A 20,863-nucleotide genomic window follows, 5' to 3' on the forward strand; every position below is an offset into this window, starting at 1 on the left:
GAGTGTCATGTAAATTTTCAATGGATTTGTGTTACTTCTAAAAAAATATAATGATAGTCAGCTGTGTTGGGAAAATGCATTTAAGAGGTATTTTGCATAAGGATAATATTTCCTTGGATCTGATTCAGTTGCATTCAGAGATTTTGTCTTTACAGAATAATCATCTTACTTTTGATGCAGCTAAAGCTGCTGATGACTTAATATCTGCTTTTAAGTTTGCCTTGCCTGGATGGAATTCTCTCACTTCTTGGATAGGAAGCTTTGCTATTAAAGGTGTTTATCTTTTGCTCATTCTGTGTCTGTTGACCATACTCAAATGCCTTTTGAGAACCATTATGGACACCCATACAAAAGTACATGGGATACAGCTACGGACCCAACCCCAGCTTCCTGAGACATTATCTTAAAGCCCCTACAGAGGCTGGTAGTCAAAGATGGGTAAGATTGTCTGGAGTTAGGTCAACCAAAGACAGGGCATGAATGATGGAATTCATGTACTGATGACAGGTAAGGCCTAAATATCTTAGAAAACAACCTAAGACAGGCACAGTCTTTCTGCATTGAGGCCCAGAGGGCCTGGTTCATTGAAAAGGGGGTGGGGAATTGTCTGGAGCTACTCAGCTGGCCTTGTATCCACAACTCTGAGCCCTTTGGCAGCAAGATTTTAGCAAGACATTTTTTTTTAATATTGGTAGATCAAGAGGTCTTTATTTATTTGTTTATTTTATTTATTTATTTGAGAGTAACAGAGAGAGAAAGAGGCAGATAGAGAGAGAGAGAGAATGGCACTCCAGGGCTTCCAGCCACTGCAAACAAACTCCAGATGCATGTACCCCTGTGCATCTGGCTAACGTGGGTACTGGGGAATCGAGCCTCAAACTGGGGTCCTTAGGCTTCACAGGCAAGAGCTTAACCACTAAGCCATCTCTCCAGCCCACTTTAGCAAGACTTTAGCACCTACATGTAAGCAAGATTATGTATATTCAGTGTTGGAAGCCATTTGGCTGGCCTTGATAGTCTCTTGTACTGAGAAGTGATTGAAGTGCAAAAACTATAACAGGAAGGAGTTTTTGATAGAAACTTGTATGAAATTCATGGAATTTTTGTCCATGGGAAAACATTGCAATTAGAAAAAGACTCATTTGTGTACCAGAGAGAGACCTAAAATATTTGTCCCAACAAGGGGACACTGACAGTCACTTCTCCAGGTAGTGTCCAACCCCTGAGGACTGTTCCTAAAATGGTCTTCACCCTGCTAAACCAACCAACTCCCTCCCTTTCAAAGGATTGCTGGCTTCACCTCCAATCTGGGCCTCCCCAGCTGCTTGCAGTAATCACCAATGATACAAATACAGTTGTCCATACATCCTTAAAAAATTGCTTATCCACCTTCCCCATCCCTATCCAGCTTTTCCCAATGTTTCCTCTGGAACTTGCATTTGGGCCCCGCTTTCCCCTAATAATTCCAGTATAGATGTGGGATACATTCATCCTTCCTTATGTACTTTTTACACAACTGAGCCCAGTGCTCAATGCTGCCCGCCTTCTGGAATGGTTTATGTTTGTGGAGGCAGGATTGCCTATGACTTAATGCCCACAAATTGGATGGGCCTTTGTGCCCCAGCCACCTTAATCCCAGATGTAGATATTATTCCTGGAAGCTAGATTCCCTGGATGAGGTAGTTCTACAAAACAGTAGGGGACTGGTCCTACTAATGGCCGAAAAGGGAGGCATATGCTTGTTTTTACAGGAAAAATTCTGCTTTTATGCCAATAAATTGGAAATCATCCAGGACAAGATTAAGAGGCTACAGGAAGACTTGGAGAAGAGATGGAGAGACCTCCAGGACAACCCACTGTGGATGGGCCTGCATGGCTTCTTACCCTACTCCTCCCTCTGCTTGGGCTCCTCCTTCTCCTTTTCCTTCTCCTCACTGTCAGGTCTTATGTAATTAACAAAATTACACAATTCATTCACCAGTGGCTAGACACAATAAAAATCCATCAGGTTGAGGTACATTATCACAGGCTGGCAACTCAGGAATTAAGTTCCTCAGATGACCCACTGCCACCTCCTCTGCCCTCCATGTGACCAATGACAGGTAAGATCTCTGACTGAGACAGAGGGGGACAACCTAAGACAGGGGCCATGGTGATTAATGCTCTTACAAAAACAAAAGGGGGAGATGTTGGGCCTTGAAAGGCCTGGGCGTGTGGCCTAGTGGAACTTCCTGAGCCTAGCTAAAGTTTGGTGATCTGCCTCTGGCCAGCTATGATTCAGCAAGGCACCTAATGGCTTCTGGCCTGCTACTTCCACATAGGAGTTGGAATTCCTGCAAACGTGCTTGGGACCAATCATCTCAAAAGTTGTGGTTTAGTATTGGTCCTTACCTTTACCCCGGTCCTAAAATCTCCACCCTTGTTTTCAACATTATATAAGTAACTGCTTGTAGCAATAAAGTAAGTTCCTGCTTTGACTCAGTGCGGTTTTTCTCTGGTGACTAGGAGAGGTTCTAAGCTGTCGACGCTCATCCTCCTCCTCAACACCTTGGGAGGAACCAGCGGGCCTGGTCCTTCCTCAGCACTACCTGCCGGCAGAGCCCAGCATTGAGGTATGGTGTCACTCTAGCCAAGACTGACCTGGAATTCACTCTGTAGTTTCAGGTTGGCCTTGAACTCATAGTGATCCTCATACCTCTGCCTCCTCAGTGCTGGGATTATAGGCATGTGCTACCATACCTGGCTAAGTTTCCTATTTCGTTTTAAGGCCAGAGAAGGAGAAGGAAGGGGAGGGAGGAGAAGAAGCAAAAGGTGGAAGAGAAGTGTACTGCATCTATCTCCAAACTCAAGGATATCAACAGTGTGTGAAGAGGGTGGGATGTGGGTGCATGTGTGTGTGTGTGTGTGTGTATCTTATATGTTTGATATAGTCTGGTGTGTCTGGTGTATACTGTGTGCAAATGTGTGGTATGCATATGGTATGTATGTGGTATGTGATGTGTACATGTAGAGTGTTTATACTTTGTGGGAGGGTGTGGTATGTACATATATGTAGAAGGGTATCAATTAAAGACATTGGCAAGTTGGAGTTGGGACAGGTAATGGATTTCCAGAACTATATCTTAGGTATGTGAACAAAGTAAATGCTTCATAACCCACAGTTCATAGATTAGAGTTCTGCCTCTGATACTGAGCCTGGGTGGTGACCTCAGTCTTCTCAAGTACTTTCCTGGGTTACATCAATTAGATAATGAAGATTTCAGTGCCCCCTGTAACTGTGTTCATTTATGAAAACAGGAAAGAAGTGAATAAACCCACGCAACGGTAGGGGCCAAGCAATAAGATGAAAGGTAAACTCAGCTGGGTGTTATACAGTGGGAAACAAGGAGTGGGGAAGCTGAAATGTGTATGCCCTTATAAGGTATCTTCAAACCAATACATAAAACTTCATTAAATGTACATCTTGTAGTTGAATCTAAATATTCCTTAATCTAGATATTCCTTAACCAAGACAATGCCTGGTCCTGAAAAGGACACATGACTATTTCTTCCAGGTGAATCCCTACCTTGGTCAGAGCAGAACTCTCAAAAGACGTGTAGCCTGAATGAAGCTGCCAGAATCATGGCTATTGTTTATTTCTTCTCACAGAGCTTCAATATTCCCCTAACCCAACCCGGAAGTCCCATAGAGCTAAGACCACCCTCAGAAACTACACCACAGTTGGACACAATCTCTATTTGTAGATGCTTTCAAAGCTTGCTTCCACTCCCTTCCTGGCTCTCATCCCACTGCCAGACCCCATGCAGAGACTGAGAGTCACTGGCAGGGTCATTCAACCAAGGATGCTGACTGCAATTGTCCTTGAGCCACATGTTTGCTCAGAGCCATCCCTGGTCCTCTCTCCTGTGTCAGGTCAGAACCTGATCACATCATGTGATCAGATTTTCAGGAGGAAAGTGTGCCCACTCCTAGCTATTCAAGACCAGAAAGGAGTCTCCAAACAACAGACTATTGACCTGGGGACCACACGAGGAGCAAATTTGGTGTAATTTTACCCTTTCTCATCTGTCCCAGAGGTTAGATGCTGAATATAGTCTTTGGTTGATGCTGACTACCCCTGCAGGACAATTCAGTTATATCTTTCCATATAAGGCCTGGATAAGAGACAGAAAATGAAGGAGGGTTTTCTCTCTAGGTTTCATCCTTTGATGTGAATTGCATCATTATGCTCATGACTTTGAAGATACTTAAGTATCTTGCAGCTGCTTTTACCTGTTATTTCTCCTGTAAGGTCTGAGATGCAAAAGATGGGACTGGGTGTTTTTTTGTGTAGTATTGCCACACCTCCTAGTAGGGACATGATTATCTTTTTCTATTTATGTTGCTATAACAAACTGAATAATTTATAAAGAAAATAAATATTTTCCTTATTCTGGAGGCTGGGAATTCTATTATCAAAGTGCTGACTTCTGGAAAGTGCTTTTGTGCTGTGCCATCTGATGTCAACAGGCGAGAACAAGAGAAGCACTGGGGCTAGGCCAATGGTACAGTGCATAGTCAGCATGTGGGAAACCCCAGCACCACAAAAACAAAGTTGGAAATTTAAAATAAAAGAGCAAAAGGAGGTTGAACATACTTTGATGACAATCCCATTCTGGCATTAATGCACTCCTATAGCAATGGCATAAAACTTACTTATGAGGACAGAATCCTCATGACCTTATGACATCTTTGTAGGATTGACTCCTCCACCCTTGTGTTGGGAGATGAGTTTTTAAACTAACTGTGCCCCTGTACCCAATTTATGTCCTCATAATGCAAATTACACACATACCATCCTCATCATATGAATGGACTTTACTTGTTACAGTACCAAATGAAAAGTTCAAAGCCCTCAGTCTCATCTAAGTCATATATGTGGGAAAATCTAAGCATGACTTATTATTAGGCTCATTCCTCTAGGCTATAAACCTGGGCCATCAAAACAAGGTACATGCTTTCAAAATATAATCATGACACTGCCCACCTCCACTGCTCAGTCTCTAGCTGGCTTTCTTCTCTCTTCTGAAATTGAGTGCTAGGAGTTCAGGAAAGTCTTTGAACTCCAAGCCCTTGGTTTGTATCTACTTTTAACCACAGAATTGAATAAAATTAGAAAAGTATAATTATTAAATTATTATATTTATTTAGGGAAGTACAGAAATAAGGGAATAAAAATGAATACACCCACATGACATGAGAGACCACGTGGTGGGCCTTGTAAAACCATATAAAGGACAGAAAAGAAAGCACAAGGAGCTACTGTCCTGTGGTCACTATACCATACTTTGGCCTTGCCTTCCTCTCTAAAGCAGAGAGTAGCATGAGTTCTGCTCTGAAGGTAACCTCTAGAGCAGCAAGGGCAGTCCTCTACCTATGCCATCAATATTTGCACTCCTTCCTATAACCTTCAACATCTATGATAACAGGACTGTTATTCACAGTGACATTCTTCAAAGTCACATTAGGAGCATATAAATTTCACATGGAAATTCTTATTCAGTGTCAAAGGTACACATTTTCAAAAAGGTCCTCTGGTGCCTGGAATGGGATCTCATGGCTAAGAATCCCTGCTTTAGAGAGGAAGGCGAGGCCAAACTATGGTATAGTGACCTGTAACTTTCTTTTTTAATGTTTTTATTATTATTATTATTATTATTATTATTATTATAAAGATGTTTAGTATGATGTTAGTACCCTCTTTTCCCTCATCCTTGCCCCATTCTGTTGGGGGTCGCTCCTGTGGTTGTAGGTATTCCCCATAGAGTTGTAGTTTATGCATTGTGGGAGCAGTAGTTACTTATTTTTGGAGGGGGGGAAGAGAATGTCTCTGGGAATGATGTCTAAACCTGTGGCTCTTACAATCTTTCTGCCCCTTCTTCCACAAAATTCCTTAAGCTGTGGTGGGTGAGTTTAAATCTACTTCAGTGATGAGCTCTTAGGAACCTCTGGATCTCTGCTTTGGTAGGTGTTGAGTATCCTTAGGGTCTGTCTCCCATACCCTGTCACTTATTGTCAGGTTCAGCGTGGAAGCAGCACTCTTACTTGTCTCCCCATTCCTCTGTGGATTCAGCTGTGGCTTGCTAAAGTGTGAGGGGTAATTTACTCTTACTGTCTCACTACATTCTGACAAAGAAGAATGGATTCTCCAGTGGAAAGTGAAGTCAGCATAGTGTAAATGGGATAATCATTATTAATTTAGGAATAATTTGACATATGTAACCCCTCTTGTATCCAAAGACTAGTGAGAGCTTGACACTGGAGAACATACTCTTTGTCTCCATAGGATTCTGATTTGGTTCCCAATTCCAGATATGGGTTCCTTTACACTGAGGGGATCTCTTAGCCAATGAGAAACCTATTGGTTACCTACTGAGGCTGTGTGACACTATTGCACTGGTGTTTAAATCCTGTCAGGGTGTTTGCTTCTGAGTAGCTTAGACCTCTGGTTGCTCAGACCGTAGCTGGCCATTTTCCCCCAGTAGCTCATGTAGCGCTTCCCCGCACTAAACAGGCCAACTGTCTGGGGACTGGCTTTCTTCTTAATTCTAGCCAGGTCTCTCTATGCTCTGTGTCAGAAGCATATGGTGTCTTCAGCAATAGGATCTTAGCTTTTGCTTCAGGCAGGTAATCAAGTGCTTTGACAGAAAGCTGTCTTGATTTGGGGACCTTGTAGGTATATCCAATCAACCGCTCAATGTAGGTAGCACCAACCTCTAGTACTGGGAGTTAAAAGTGACCTGTAACTTTGTCAACTCCAGGACCTGGAGACTATATCCTCTCAAAGTGTCTGTAATTATAACCTAATCCAACCTGTTTCACTAGGTTGATATTTGCATAGTATTTGATATATGTGTGTATGTATCAAATAACTAAATATGCTGATTAAATCCTCCTATTTCACATGGAATTGTGAGTAGAAGGAGGCAAGTGTGACAAGAGCCCTAGTGTAGGCTATCTGAATCCAGACTTGGTCACATTACCACCTACCCAGACAATCTTGTACTAGGTATGCACTTGAACTCCTTTCTAATATTAGTTTCTTCACCAGCAGTAAGATGAGGTTGGAATAAATGATCAATAAAATTTCCTTTCCAAAAGCAAAATTATATGATTAAACAATTATGTAATTGAACTTTAATAAATTTAATTTTTTTCTTTCCTTTGGAATATAAATCCTGAGTTTCATGGTCTAATATTAGAATCATGACACAGGCCAATTTAAGTCTGTCATCAGATTGTTAAAGAGCCTTGGCCAAGCCTTGGCCAGCGCTCAAGAAAGGAGATTAAGTGAAGTAGTGCATGCTAGCAGAGGACCAAAGCACTTATAGTTAGGAATGGCACAGGTGGCTGTGAGTTCATGTTCATCAACAGTGCTCCAGCTCTGTGTAAAGAGAAACTATTGCTGAGACTCAAGCCAATCAAGAATCTTACAAAGAGGCTAGAGAGTTGGCTTAGTGGTTAAGGCATTTGCCTGTGCCGAAAAGATCCTGGTTTGACTCTCCAGGACCCATGTAAGCTGGATGCACAAGGGGGCACATGCATATGGAGTTCAGTTTCAGTGGCTGGAGGCCCTGGCATGCCCATTCTATCTCTCTCTCACACACACAAACACACTCTCTCTCTTTCTCTCTCTCTCTGGCTCATTTGCCTCTCTCTCTCTCTTAAATAAATGTGAGGTCAGGGAAAGATATTGAGTAAAGGAAAGGTGGAGGGAGGGCTAAGAATCTAAGAGGATATAAATAAATCATATAGCCATAGATTGTTGCTACACAATTTTAAGTGCCAAGGATGGGATACCTTCCAGTAAGTTGTTGGCCAGGGAGGTCCCTTATTCCCCCAAATTATTACAGGCCATTGCTAAGGCCCTTGGTTTCCCACCAGGAATAGATGGCAAGACCATATTGCTAAAGACTCCACATTCTTGGGCTACAAGGCCACTAAGAAATCCAGCTGGAACTGAGCTAACAATCTCCTCCACATAGACCAGCTGACAGAAAGCTGGAAGTAGCATGCATGCAGTTCAACAGGAGACAGAGAAATCACCAGTGAAGATACTCAACAAAATAAAAGAGAGACCACTTGAGAGGGGGAGGGGATGGAGAATGGAGTTTCAAAGGGGAAAGTGGGGGAGGGAGGGTATTACCATGGGATATTGTATATAATCATGGCAGTTGTTTATAAAAAAAATTGAAAAGAAAAAAAAACTGAAAAAGGAATCTTACACAGGCCAAAAAACACAAATACTGATAAAATAAATAAGAGAGGAGAAGAATAAATGACTATATTTAAAGTAGAATCATGAATGTAAAGAGAATGTTTTCAAAGATTTCAATGATGCACCAGCAGCTCCTTAAAGTAATACAAACAGTTTAGATCCATTATTTAGTTTCTGTGGAAAATAAACAACAAGTTCGAATAGAATCATAATAGTAGAGTTAGCTCTGATTCCTTATTCATCTTCTGTGCATGTGCATTTGTAAGACAGGAAAGCATTTCCCAGTTACAGGTGGAGCAGGAAGGGGAGACTGAGGTGTGCTGGCTTGCCAAGTTTCTCTGTGATCAAAATGGGTATGTTGAGTGTGAGACAGCAAGACCAGCCCCTGTGTAGAAGGCTGTGGAGGTTACTGCCCGCTTTGGCTATGCAGGTACAGCAGAGATACCTTGTATTCATGTTATGTGGATCTTGAAGCTGGAGCTTTTACTTGCCCCTCCTGGGCCATTGACCTCCTGGAAAGCAGTAGGTAGGGTGGTTAGGGCTTTGTTTTCCCTGCTTGGGGAGATACTTGAGCGCCTGACTGTGTGATCACACTGTCTGACCACACTTCCTCACTTAAGAATAGAAATGACTTCACAAATCCAAAATAGCAATAGTCGTGAAAGAAAGAGGTTCAGGCAAGGGGAGCCAAATCAAGACATGAAAACAAGTTAAGGTGAAAATGCAAAAATCTATCAAATATCTAAGGTTGGATTAAATTCTTTTCATGGGGCTATGCTGGAGTGGACTGGGGTGCTGGATGAGAGCTGTTGGGATAGCTATCTTCTAATAAGGCAGCATTGATCTATTTTTGTCTAATATCCTGCTTTGATCATTTTGCCAAAGTATTTGAATATGTCAGTTTGGGTATCAGTAGAGTTGTTTATGACTTCTTCTACAGTTGGAGGCACAGGACATCTACAATTCCAAAATCCCTGCTCTAGGTCTTTCAGGATTCACTTCAGCCATTAACCCTGGGAAAGGGGCCCAAAGCATGCTAGTGTCACAACTCTCCTCTCAGCCCTCGGGCTAAATCCATGTCTAGTAATTACTGTGTGGGAGTCTGTGGCAATACCCAGTTATTAGCAAGCTCTGGCACAGGGGTTACTGGTGCACAACTTCCCACTGTAGCCCAACAGGAGGATCTTCATTATAGTTTTACTGAGTTATCTCCCCTCCACAGAGCTGGGCTTCAGTGCTTAGCCTCAATTCCAGACATCCCACCCTCCCTGGCCTTCCCTACTGAAGGTAGGAAAGAATTCAACAGACGAGACTGATTCTTCTTGGAAAAGGAAAGACCAAGTTTGTTCCACAGTTCTGAGGAAGACCTGAGCTCTGGAGTCTCTTCCAACTCCAGCCTACAGCAGAGTCCCTATTTTTATCTGATGAGGCACATGACCCTAAGGCATGAACTCAGTCATTCTGCACCTCCATTTCCTTATCCATACAATGGGAGTCAATAGTATCTATCTCCTGAGAACTTTTTGAGGTTGAAACTAAATAATGTAAATAAAATAAAGCAATACTAAAATCCCATTCAGTAAAGTTCATTGAATGTCTGGTTGAAGGCAAGTAAGTGGGAATTAGTACCATTCTCTTACTACTGCTTTCTTCTATTATAGTTTTGGAAGTAAATGCAGTTAGCCTAGTTCATTCAGTCTCCTTCTTCCTTGATGGGCCATTGGTATCCTCAGCAGCTCACACTCCCCATGAGATGCCCAGTCTGTCTCTCATGCCACTTCCTGTGCTTTGCTCACAAATTGTCCTCTTGCTTATATGTAACTTCCTGAAGACCAAAGAAAGAACATGCTCTTGGGCTTCTGTCTGTCCACAGGGTGGACCTCCAAGGCGAGCTGCTCTGTGATCAATATCCACATGCTGCATTTGCAAAGCCCCATTTTAACAGGCAATGAGACTCCAACCCAGCTGAAACAATAGTATTCATATTGCTTTTTTTAAATTTATTTATTTATTTATTTGAGAGCGACAGACACAGAGAGAAAGACAGATAGAGGGAGAGAGAGAGAATGGGTGCGCCAGGGCTTCCAGCCTCTGCAAACGAACTCCAGACGCGTACGCCCACTTGTGCATCTGGCTAACGTGGGACGTGGGGAACCGAGCCTCGAACCGGGGTCCTTAGGCTTCACAGGCAAGCGCTTAACCGCTAAGCCATCTCTCCAGCCCAGTATTCATATTTCTGTGATTTACCTTTAAGGCAGACCTGCAAGGAAGACATTATGACTCCCATATTGCTCTGTCTTCATCTGTTTTGTGTTGATTTAATTGGATCCCAATTGCTAGGTAAGGTATAAGCAAAATAGGCTTATTTGGCATGCTATTCTGTCTGAAGAGTCCACCAGCTTAGTGCAAGTGTGCACAGGAGGGCCCCTAGACAGCACCACAGTGGAAAAAGAAGTGGAAATCGAACTGAAAACATGCCAAAGGACACATGTGAGAAAAGGGAAGCAAGAGACTGCAGAAGGCTGGACTCAATATTTTCATAATAATTTACTTTCTTTTGTCTGCTTCTGTGTGTATTGCATGAGCACGTGCACATGCTGCGCATGTGTACACATATGTTTATGAGTTCATGTGAAAGTGTAGATGCACATATGTTTATGTGTATGGAGAGGCCAGAGGTCAACATCAGAGATATTCATTAATTGCTCTCCAACTTTGTCATTGGAACAAGGTCTAGAGTTCACCCAATTCAGTGAAACTACCTATAAAATAAGCCCTAGAAATCCTGTCTCTGCTTCCATAGCTCTGAAAGTACAGGCACCTGCTACCACACCTGTAATTTTACATGGATACTAGGGATGTAGACTCAGGTAGCATGTTTGTGAACCACCTCCCCCACAACACACTCTTAAGAAAACTAATCACTTCCCCACCAGAACTGACCCAGTGTAAGGAGGCAATTCATGAAGGTAGAGTCCCATGATCTAATCACCACTTAAGGTCCCCACCTCTAACTAGTATTATAATGACCATTACATTGCAATATGAGTTTTCATAGGCACAAACTATATTCAAACCTGAACACTATGATCTTTTCCTCATATTATGATGGTATTGTGTAGGTAGTGTCAGGCACTGTGAGGGCATGGATATCCAGGCCATTTGGTGTCTGGAGGAGAATGTTGTAAGGAGTCCTACCCTTCCTTTGGCTCTTACATTCTTTCTGCCACCTCTTCCACAATGGACCCTGAGACTTAGAATGTGTGATAGAGGTATTGCAGTGTGGGCACTCCTCTGTCACTTGTTCTCAGAACCATGGTGTCTACTGTGTCATCCCAAGGTCACTGCCATCTGAAAAGATAAGGTTCTCTAACCAAAAGTGAGAGTAGCATTAATATTTGGGTATGAGCTTTAAGAGAAGTGCTTACTGGGAAATTCGGGGAGCATAATATATACATTTAGGACAGCAGCAGACATTACACCCCTAGGGCTCATGACCACCCCTGTTGTAGGTTTTCAGTATCAGGGATGTATTCCCTCCCATTGAGCAAGCCTCCAGTCAAATTAGAGGGCAGTTGATTTCCCCCATAACAGACATTCCACTATTGCACCCATTGGCTCATTTGGCCTGGTTGGCCAAATATATGTCCATTATGGGATATCTTCACTGGTTGTTTCTCTGTCTCCCATTAAACTACATACAGCCTGGCTTTTTCCAGCTTTCTGTCAGCTGGTTTAAATGAAGGAAGTTTTCATCTCAGCTTCAGCAATATTTCTCAGTGACCTTGCAGCCCAAGTATTTAGCAATAGAATCATTAGCAATAGAGTCTTACCATCTATTCCTGGTGGGAAACCAAGGGCCTCAGCAATGGTGTATAATGCTTTGGGGGCATCAGGACTCTCCCTGGCCAATAACGCACTGTAAGATATCCCATCCCTGGGATGATTTTTAATCTGGGTTTTGGTTAGTCACATATCTTTGTCTCATAGACTTAGTGGAGAAGGGTCTAAGCACTAGACACCATAGAGGATCTGAGGAGATGGTGTGGACACATGCCCAGAAACATGGAAGAACATGGAACAGACAGCCAAAACTATCAGGTCTTTCCCGTTACCAACCATCAGTGAACACCATTTGGGAGAGGTTATCCTGACAAGAGCTTCACCTACACCATCTCCCACCTCTTCATTCCAGTATCCTATACTATAGCCATTGGAAACTTATCCCCAGCCTCTACCCAGTATTCTTTCACACTTGTACATATATCCTTGGTATAGGCCTCTCCTGCCCATGGCCACCATACCCAGATTCCATTTTCAAAATCTCCCATGATAGTTTATATCCAATTTCCAAAACAAGAGATTCTGGCCATTTTCTTTTTCTGCCTTAACAGAAGATCCTTATTTCACACTCCTGGTAACAAACTTATCTTTGGACTCAGGAGCCTGAGGGTCAGATTTGAACAAGGCTTATTAATTTTTATAAGCATGTCCTCTAGCAAACTGGTTGGCACACAGTAGGTATTTAATAGATATTTCTTGAATAAACTGAAGCTGTTGAATAAAAGCCATGAATTCCCATTATTTGTTAAATCATTGCTGACTTCCTTAAACACAGATAATGCAGGCTGATTTGTTAGAATGATACTAATTGAGAATGTAGAAAAAATATTCAAGGAAAATTAAAGGTGTGCTTTAATAATTATTAGTTTAGTGCATTGTCTATCCATGCCTAGGAGGGATGCTAGCTTGCCACAGGTCCCTAAAATTTCTGGTTAATCCTCTATGGCAGAAATGTAACATGTCTCCTCTGTCACTAGCACAAAGAATGGAGTGTGAGTCTTCCAGGGCCATCCCTATTAGTGGAGGGAGCTGAAGCCGGCAGTCCAGAGAGCATGTGTATAAAAGAGAAACCCTCCAGGCCTGATACTGTCCTGGACTATTATTGCTGGCACTTTGGGGAGTTCTGTGGATTGTAATCCTGGCCAGGTTTGTGAGCAGCTGCAGAGAACTGTATGAGCTCCACAAAGTGTGCAGGTGTACATGTAGTGAATTTTTCTTTCTTTCTCTCTATGCATGTTCTATGGCAGATCTTGGATACTCACAGCTTCCCAGCAGCACTGGTGAAAGTCAGAGCAAGAAAATAAGGACCACCAAAGGCCAGGAGAGAAAGATATCAGAGACTCAGCCAAATGAACAGTGAGTGATATGTGGTAGTAAATTGTGATCTAAGCCCCAGCTGGTTGGTCAGGAAATGGTGGCTCAGTAGACATTCCATGATCTGGTTCACTTTCTCCTATTGAGCATGAACATAGCAGGTATCCATATTCATAAAATTGAAAGAGTAGTACTTTATAGTCATATAATAAGGGATTCTAGTGATCTGCTGGGACAAAGTCTCTCATTTGAAGGACAAGAGATAAAGCCATATATTTTGCCCAATTATACACAGTCAGCCTATAGGAGTATAGAAATGAGAACACATATGACTTATTTATATCCTCTTAGATTTTTATTAGCCCTCCCTCCACCTTTCCTTACTCAATCTAAATAAGTCATATAGAAACCTACTTTTTTGGACAATGGAACACACAGGAGCCATAGACTGTCATTAGAAAATTTTCAGTGCTAGGTAGGGGATAGCTTCCAGTGAGTTGTTGGCCAGGGAGGTCCCTGATGCCCCCAAAACATTACAGGCCATTGCTGAGGAGCTTGGTTTCCCACCAGGAATCGATGGTAAGACCCTATTACTGAAGACTTCACATACTTGGGCTGCAAGACCACTAATAAATCCTGCTGGAACTGAGCTGATAATCTCCCCCACGTAGACCAGATGACAGAAAGCTGAAAGAATCCATTCTACATGTAGTTCAATGGGAGAAAGAAATAGCACCAGTGAAGATAATTAACAGTGGACACTGGAAGCCTTATAATTGGCCAGCCAACCAAATGAGACAACAGGTGCAATAGTGAAACATCTATCATGGTGAAAACCAACTGCCTTCCAATTGGACTGGAGGCCCATTCCATGGGGGGAAACACATACCTGATACTGAAAACTTAAAACAAGGGTAGTCATGACCCCTAGGGGTATAACATCTGCTGATGTCTGGAAAAATGTATATGCTATGCTTATCAAGCTGCCCAGTAAGCACTTCTCTTAATATTTATACCCTTATATTAAAGCTACTCTCACTTTGGGTAGAGAATCTTCTCTTTTTAGATAGCAGTGACTTTGAGATGACTCAGAAGGTATCATAGTGCTGGAAAGAAGTGACTGGATTACTGAGTAACATTAGATCACACCTTCCAAGGCTCAGGGTCTAATGCGGAAGAGGTGGCTGAAAGAATGTAAGAGCCAAAGGAAGGGTAGGACAACGTGCTCCCTCCAGACATAAAATGGCTTGGATATCCATGACCTCATAGTGCCTGACACTACCTACACAAGACCATCATAAGAGTAGGAAAAGACCATGACATCAAAATAAAAGGGAGACTGATTGAGATGGGGGAGGGGATATGATGGAGAATGGAATTTCAAAGGGAAAAGGTGGGGAGGGTATTACCATGGGATACATTTTATAATCATGGAAAATGTTAATAAAAATTGAGAAAAAACATAAATGAGAACACAAATCTCTCCCTCCATCCCAGTCCCTGAACTTCCTCCCAGCAACACTGGAGATTCTTAGAAAACAATTGCCCCTGCCAAATAAGCTTACTGGTTGCCATGAGCTGAGCCTACTGGTTTCAAGGAGCTGAGCTGCAGCTCTGGAAAGCCAACGGGCCTCAAGCTCAGCTATCTAAGGTTTTTGCATGGGATAGGCAGTTGTTTTCCCCTTGTTCATGCCTTCTAGCCCCAAATGTTATGAGGTCCCTGGAGATTTCTTTTTCATTACTGAAGCCTCTACAATTTACTTATCATCTGCTACTGCCCTGCCTGCCCTGCTTTCTCACACCCACATGTCCACCTACACTTATCAAATACAAATACTTTTGTCAAGTGGCCTTGCTGCTGATCACTTATAAAACAGGCGACCTCTGAAAAAAAACATACAATAAAAAAATCTTTGAGTAGGAGTTCAGATCAGGAATTATCATCCCTAACATGTTGTTTCTGGATTTGCATACTTTTGAGCCAGATGTAGTAATTAGTATTGGCATCTGATGTGGTCACCAATCCCAGTGAGCAGCTGGGTGTTGTAGGTGAGTGGTGGAAGAGAACCACTTGCCATTCTAAGGTTGAGCACTCTGAAGAAAAATGGCATCTATTTGATCATGTGTTCAGTGAATGTTTATATAAATTCTGTTAGTTTCAGCATTGGGCTAGACTGGGAGAATTCTAAGAGAGATAAAACCAGACTCTTATTCATAGGAGAGAACTGAGATTGGATGTCATGGTGATATGTCATAAACAGATAATAGATGGTAGGATTATAGCATTTACATAGGTACTAGGCATTAAATTCAGAACTTCATGTTTGCAAGCGAAGCACTTTACCTGCTAAATTATCTCCCCATCACACATATATATATGTATTTATAGTATTATATATTGTCAAAGCTATCTATTTGAGATATTATATATGCATACATGTGCTATTATAGTTACTTAACTTTCTTATGTCTTGAACCTCCTTAACTTTCTTCATTGTGTGATAATGTCAATGACTTATAGAAAATATTTTATGGCTTCTTACCATACCCAAACTGCCACCAGCAATAATCTTCTGCTTTTGAGCCATTACTTTGTAAAATAAGGTTTCAAAGGCCTTGACAATGGTCTGTAATGTTTTGGGGTATCAGGTACCTCCCTGGCCAACAACTCACTGGAAGGTATCCCATCCTTGGCACTGAAAATTTTCTAGTAACAATCTATGGCTTCTGAGTATTCGTTCCATTGTCTAAAAAAATAGGTTTCTATATGATTTATTTATATCCTCTTAGATTTTGATTAGCCCTCCTCCACCTTTGCTTTACTCAATCTCTTCCCCTGACCTCACTTAGGCCTTTTCACCTCCATTAATTTGTTCTTTTAATTAAATATATACAATACCATCCTATTAAGTCCCCCCTCCCTCCCTTTCTATTCTCTTTATATCTTCTTTCTAGCTTACTGGTCTCTGCTACTGAGTTTCATTCCTACTCATATAGAAGTCCAATCATTTGCCACTAGGATCCACATGAGAGAGAAGATGTGACTTTGGCTTTCTAGGCCTGGGTTACCTCACTACTAAGTATAATACTTTCCAGATACATCCATTTTCATGCAAATTTATTAACTTCATTTTTTATTTACTGCTGAGTAGAACTCATCTTTTTTTTGTTTGTTTGTTTTGGTTTGGTTTTTGGTTTTTTGAGGTAGTGTCTCACTCTGGTCCAGGCTAACCTGGAAATAACTATGTAGTCTCAGGCTGGTCTTGAAGCAACTTGCTCTCTGTTTGTCACTCTCCCTTGCCCCAGATCCAGAGCAGAAGCCCTCCTGGGGGTGCTCATTGCACTTCCTAGTGCTGCAAGCTATATTCTATTTCCCTCTTCATCAGGCTAAGTATTTTAAGAAGAAGATCTTGGCCTTTATCACAATTGTGTAAAAGCCTAATATAATAACTGGTACATAGTAGATTGACTCTCTCTCTTTCTCTCTTCCTCTTTGTCTGTCTCTCTTGCTTAGTGAAAAGTAAATTTAATTCCCAGTATGGAAGCTTGTAAGTGTTCAAGGCCTGATTCAAATATCATCTTTTGCTTAAAACCTGTCAGGCTGTCACCAGGCATCCACAGCAACTTCTCCATGTCCTTTGTACCCTACTTTTTAATGCTGATTTTTTTTTTTTAATTTGTCACAGAATTGAGTGGCTAAAGGACACAAAAGACCTCCCAATACTATGGCTGGTTCAAGCTAAAGACAAAGAAAGCTGCCTGATGGATGAATTATTGATTTACAGAAAGCAAAAAAACTGAGATTTAAAGATATTGGAGAATCTTGTTAAAAGCCAAATACTGACCTATTTGGGGCTAAAACCCCCTAACTCTTGACTGAAAGAGTTTTCCTTGATAGAAAAAACAAAAATTTCTGATTCTTTTATGCGAGACCACTTATGTGAAAGCTCTCTAGAAGGCATCATTCCTTTTCATGGTCAATGAACTTTCCAGTGGATTTATATCCCCCATGTGGAGGGCAGTCAACTCTCTGCAGTGAAGGACTCCTGATTTGACAGTCCTCAAAATGGGTAGAAGATTATAGATTCAAACTATCCTTCGGAGCAGAGGAAACTCCCTCTCTCACGGATACCAAACCATGGTCTGTGCTTCTCATCTAGAGCAGAACCTACTTTCAACCCCAGTGTTGCCCTTGGACAGCTTTGTGACCTTGAGGAAGTCACACAACATACTAAGCTTCTTTAGTCTTAACAATGGACTAAAGTTGACCAACTTTCATGGTTTTCATGGAGAAAACAGATGATAGCTGTAATATGTACATTTTTCATGTATCTTGTTACCGGATTTCTGAAAATATATTAGCATAGCAAGAGCCAAATAAATTATAACCATGAGTGCAGTCAAGCCATTCTGATCTATACAAGCTGTTCTGTTTCCAACAACTGCTCAGAGCCTTGAAATCTTCTCTGGCTCTCCTCGTTGGCTTTCTAGACCTTGCTAGTACAATGAGAAAAAGTCATTTTTTTTCTTATTTGGTGTCACTTCTTATATGCCACTTTATATGGTCACTGTAGATACAAAATGGACACAGTCTGTTTGCAGCTACCTTCTCGTGATTGGAATGAAGCACCTCACCCAACAAAAAGCAGCTGATTGGTGGAAAATTGTTGGTTTTGGCTTAGGTGAAAGGCATGGTATGAGCAGAGCCTGGACATTACCACTGCCATATAAGGTGGAAAATAGCAGTAGGAGAGTGACCCCATTCTAGCAAGGGACAACTGGCTTCAACAGCTCTCAGCCTACCCCCAACAAGGTGATTCCTTCAGGAAGGCTCTATCTCCCAAATTGCCATCCACTGGGAATAAGCATTCAAAATACATGAGTTTATGAGGTACACCTGATTTAACCACCACACATGGCTTTTGTAACACATATTATGGATACTTCATATCATGAAGTAAATGAAGCTTATGAAAGAATGTCCCCAAGGTTCAGGGTGCCCCCAAGTCACTTTGCCAAATAGTCTGTGTACATACTTGCAGGTTTATACTTCTCCACAGAGGCACAGAGAACCTATAGCATTACACATAGGGCCAAGTGACCCAGACATCCAGGAATGTGTTAAATCTATCTCAAAAATCCTCCCAGGTTTAATTACTCCAAATTTAATACACCTTATGTTGTAAACCAACTGCTTCCAACTTACTGATCCAGTGCCCTTGAACAGTATGGAGCTATTGCAAAAGGTTTCAAATTTTAGTGTGCACTGTCATCTCTCCTCTAGAAACAATAGAAGTTTGTGTATATTCCCACATTTATCTTATTTTCAGGTGCATTACATATTGTTATAAACAAAGAGTACTGTGTATAAAAATAATTACTTAATTTATAATAGTTGTTTGTTATTACCCATTTTCCTACAAAATAAAAATAAAAAGGACTAATAATAATATAAAATTTTATTGTAGAGAAATTGGCGAGGGGTGTGTTCTGCAAAAATTTGATGTTAAAAAACAGTGCCAAGACCAGAAGAGTTGGATGAGGTCACCTGTCCTAGAAGAACCCCATGGATCAGACAGTGGGCTTGGGAGGCAGTTTCACAGAGCAACTCAAGCATGTGTGGTTGCAAGGTGACCTTGAGAAAGTCTCTCTAGCTTCTGAAGATGAAGCTATTTAGGTCTCTCTGCCAGCCTAATCTACCATACAACCCTGGCACAAGATACAAGAAGAATTCATCTTTCCTCCTTCCTATCTGGAGGGTGAGCTCTGGAGGGTGGGGAGAGTGGCAGCAGCTGCCAGCTGAAGGCCAACCAGAGGATTAGCAGAGAAGGGTAATGATGGTACCACCTAAGCTGACACTTGCCTCTTGCCTCTTTGCTTCCAGATCTTTCTCCATCAACCACAAATGACAAAACACTGGCAGAAAGTAAGTCTAGTGAGCACAGAGCCAGGAAAACACAGCAGGGCAGAACAAGGTGACTAACCTCATCAAACCATCACAAATTAAATACTGTCTGTGCAGGAGAGTTCCTCCCAGCTTGCTCTGAAAACAGGAAGCCCAGATTTGTCATGCTCCAGCTAGATAAGAGCCTACAAAGCCAGCCAGTCCATGTAGGTGAGAAAGAGATCCGTGAACCCACAGGCACAATGGGCTTTGTGTTAGGTTGGTAACTAATTGCCAGCAGAACACATCGGTCACTCAGGCAGGTCACTGCCCTCCACTTCAGTGACACAAACACAGACCCTGGGAAATTGATTGAAAGTTCTTTTCTTCCCCCCACTGAGTGGCAATTGCAGAGTAACTAGTCACTGGTGAGCCACTGACTCCCACCTTGTCTTTGTCTAGAACTGGAAGAAAGGTGCTATAAATACTGTTTCCTTCCATGAGGTAGGGGAAATCTTCAGTAAGTGTGGTCGGGAGGCTCTCTGAGGTCCTGTGCAAGCCATTATCGTTAATTAATTATTGTCAATGGAATTATGTACCCTGTGTTCATGTCTGGAAGGCCTGGCTTACTGGTCCAACAAAGCTTCCTTTCTACACTTCTGTCCTCTCCCCCACCCCAGCTGTGGCCTATGCACTCCCTGTTTTTCCTCTCTGGCTTTTTTCCTGTTCACCTTCCTCAGGTCCTGAACTAAAGAGCAAACAAGTCAGCAGCTTCTTTCACTACTGACAGAGACAGGCTTTCATACGGAGAAAAAGAAGTCCTTATTAATGGAAATGTAAGCAGGAAAGCAAGGCAAGAATCTGAAGCAAAGTATTCCTAGCTTTGGCTACGCATAGGAAATATAAAGTCCCTTGGGGGAAAAATATGCAATTAATCCTCGGCATAACAGGGTTGAAATATGGAAGTCTTTCTGCTAAGATGCTTTCTATGAGTGCCTGATATGAGCTATAAGGAGCAATGATAGGCAAGATCAGTAGAGAACATGGGGCTTCTCATGACCCTTTAGCTAACTGTCAAGAGTGGGAGTTCTCCCTTTGACCACATTCCTTACAAACAGAAAAGGCCAGCTCTGCCTTAATTCCTCTCTTCAATTAGTTAGGATAACATTTATGTAGGACTCCTAGCATAGAGTACACCTCTGAGATGAAAGCAGAGGGAACACAGGCATCAGGGAGCAGAGTAACCCTCTGGAACAATGCATGCCTTCCCATCTTGGCTGCCACCTGGCGCTCACCACACTGGCATATGAATCAAGGGCATTGTGGATGCAAGACAAGAGAATCCCCAGTGAACTGTAGCTTTTATGAATAAATTGTACATGCCAAAATTGGCCAGTTGTTTGTGGACATTGATTTATTTTCTCTTATTCTTTCTGATTGTTAGATTTTGGACGGTGCTTACTGATGTGAAAAAGCCATCTAGTGCTGCTGATAAATCAGGAGATAGTGGCAGAGGTCAAAAAAAAAAATGTGGGAAGGGAGGAAAAGAAAGTGTGCTTGCTAC

The sequence above is a fragment of the Jaculus jaculus genome, chromosome 3, assembly GCF_020740685.1.
Source record: "Jaculus jaculus isolate mJacJac1 chromosome 3, mJacJac1.mat.Y.cur, whole genome shotgun sequence".
NCBI classification, from domain to species: Eukaryota; Metazoa; Chordata; class Mammalia; order Rodentia; family Dipodidae; genus Jaculus; species Jaculus jaculus.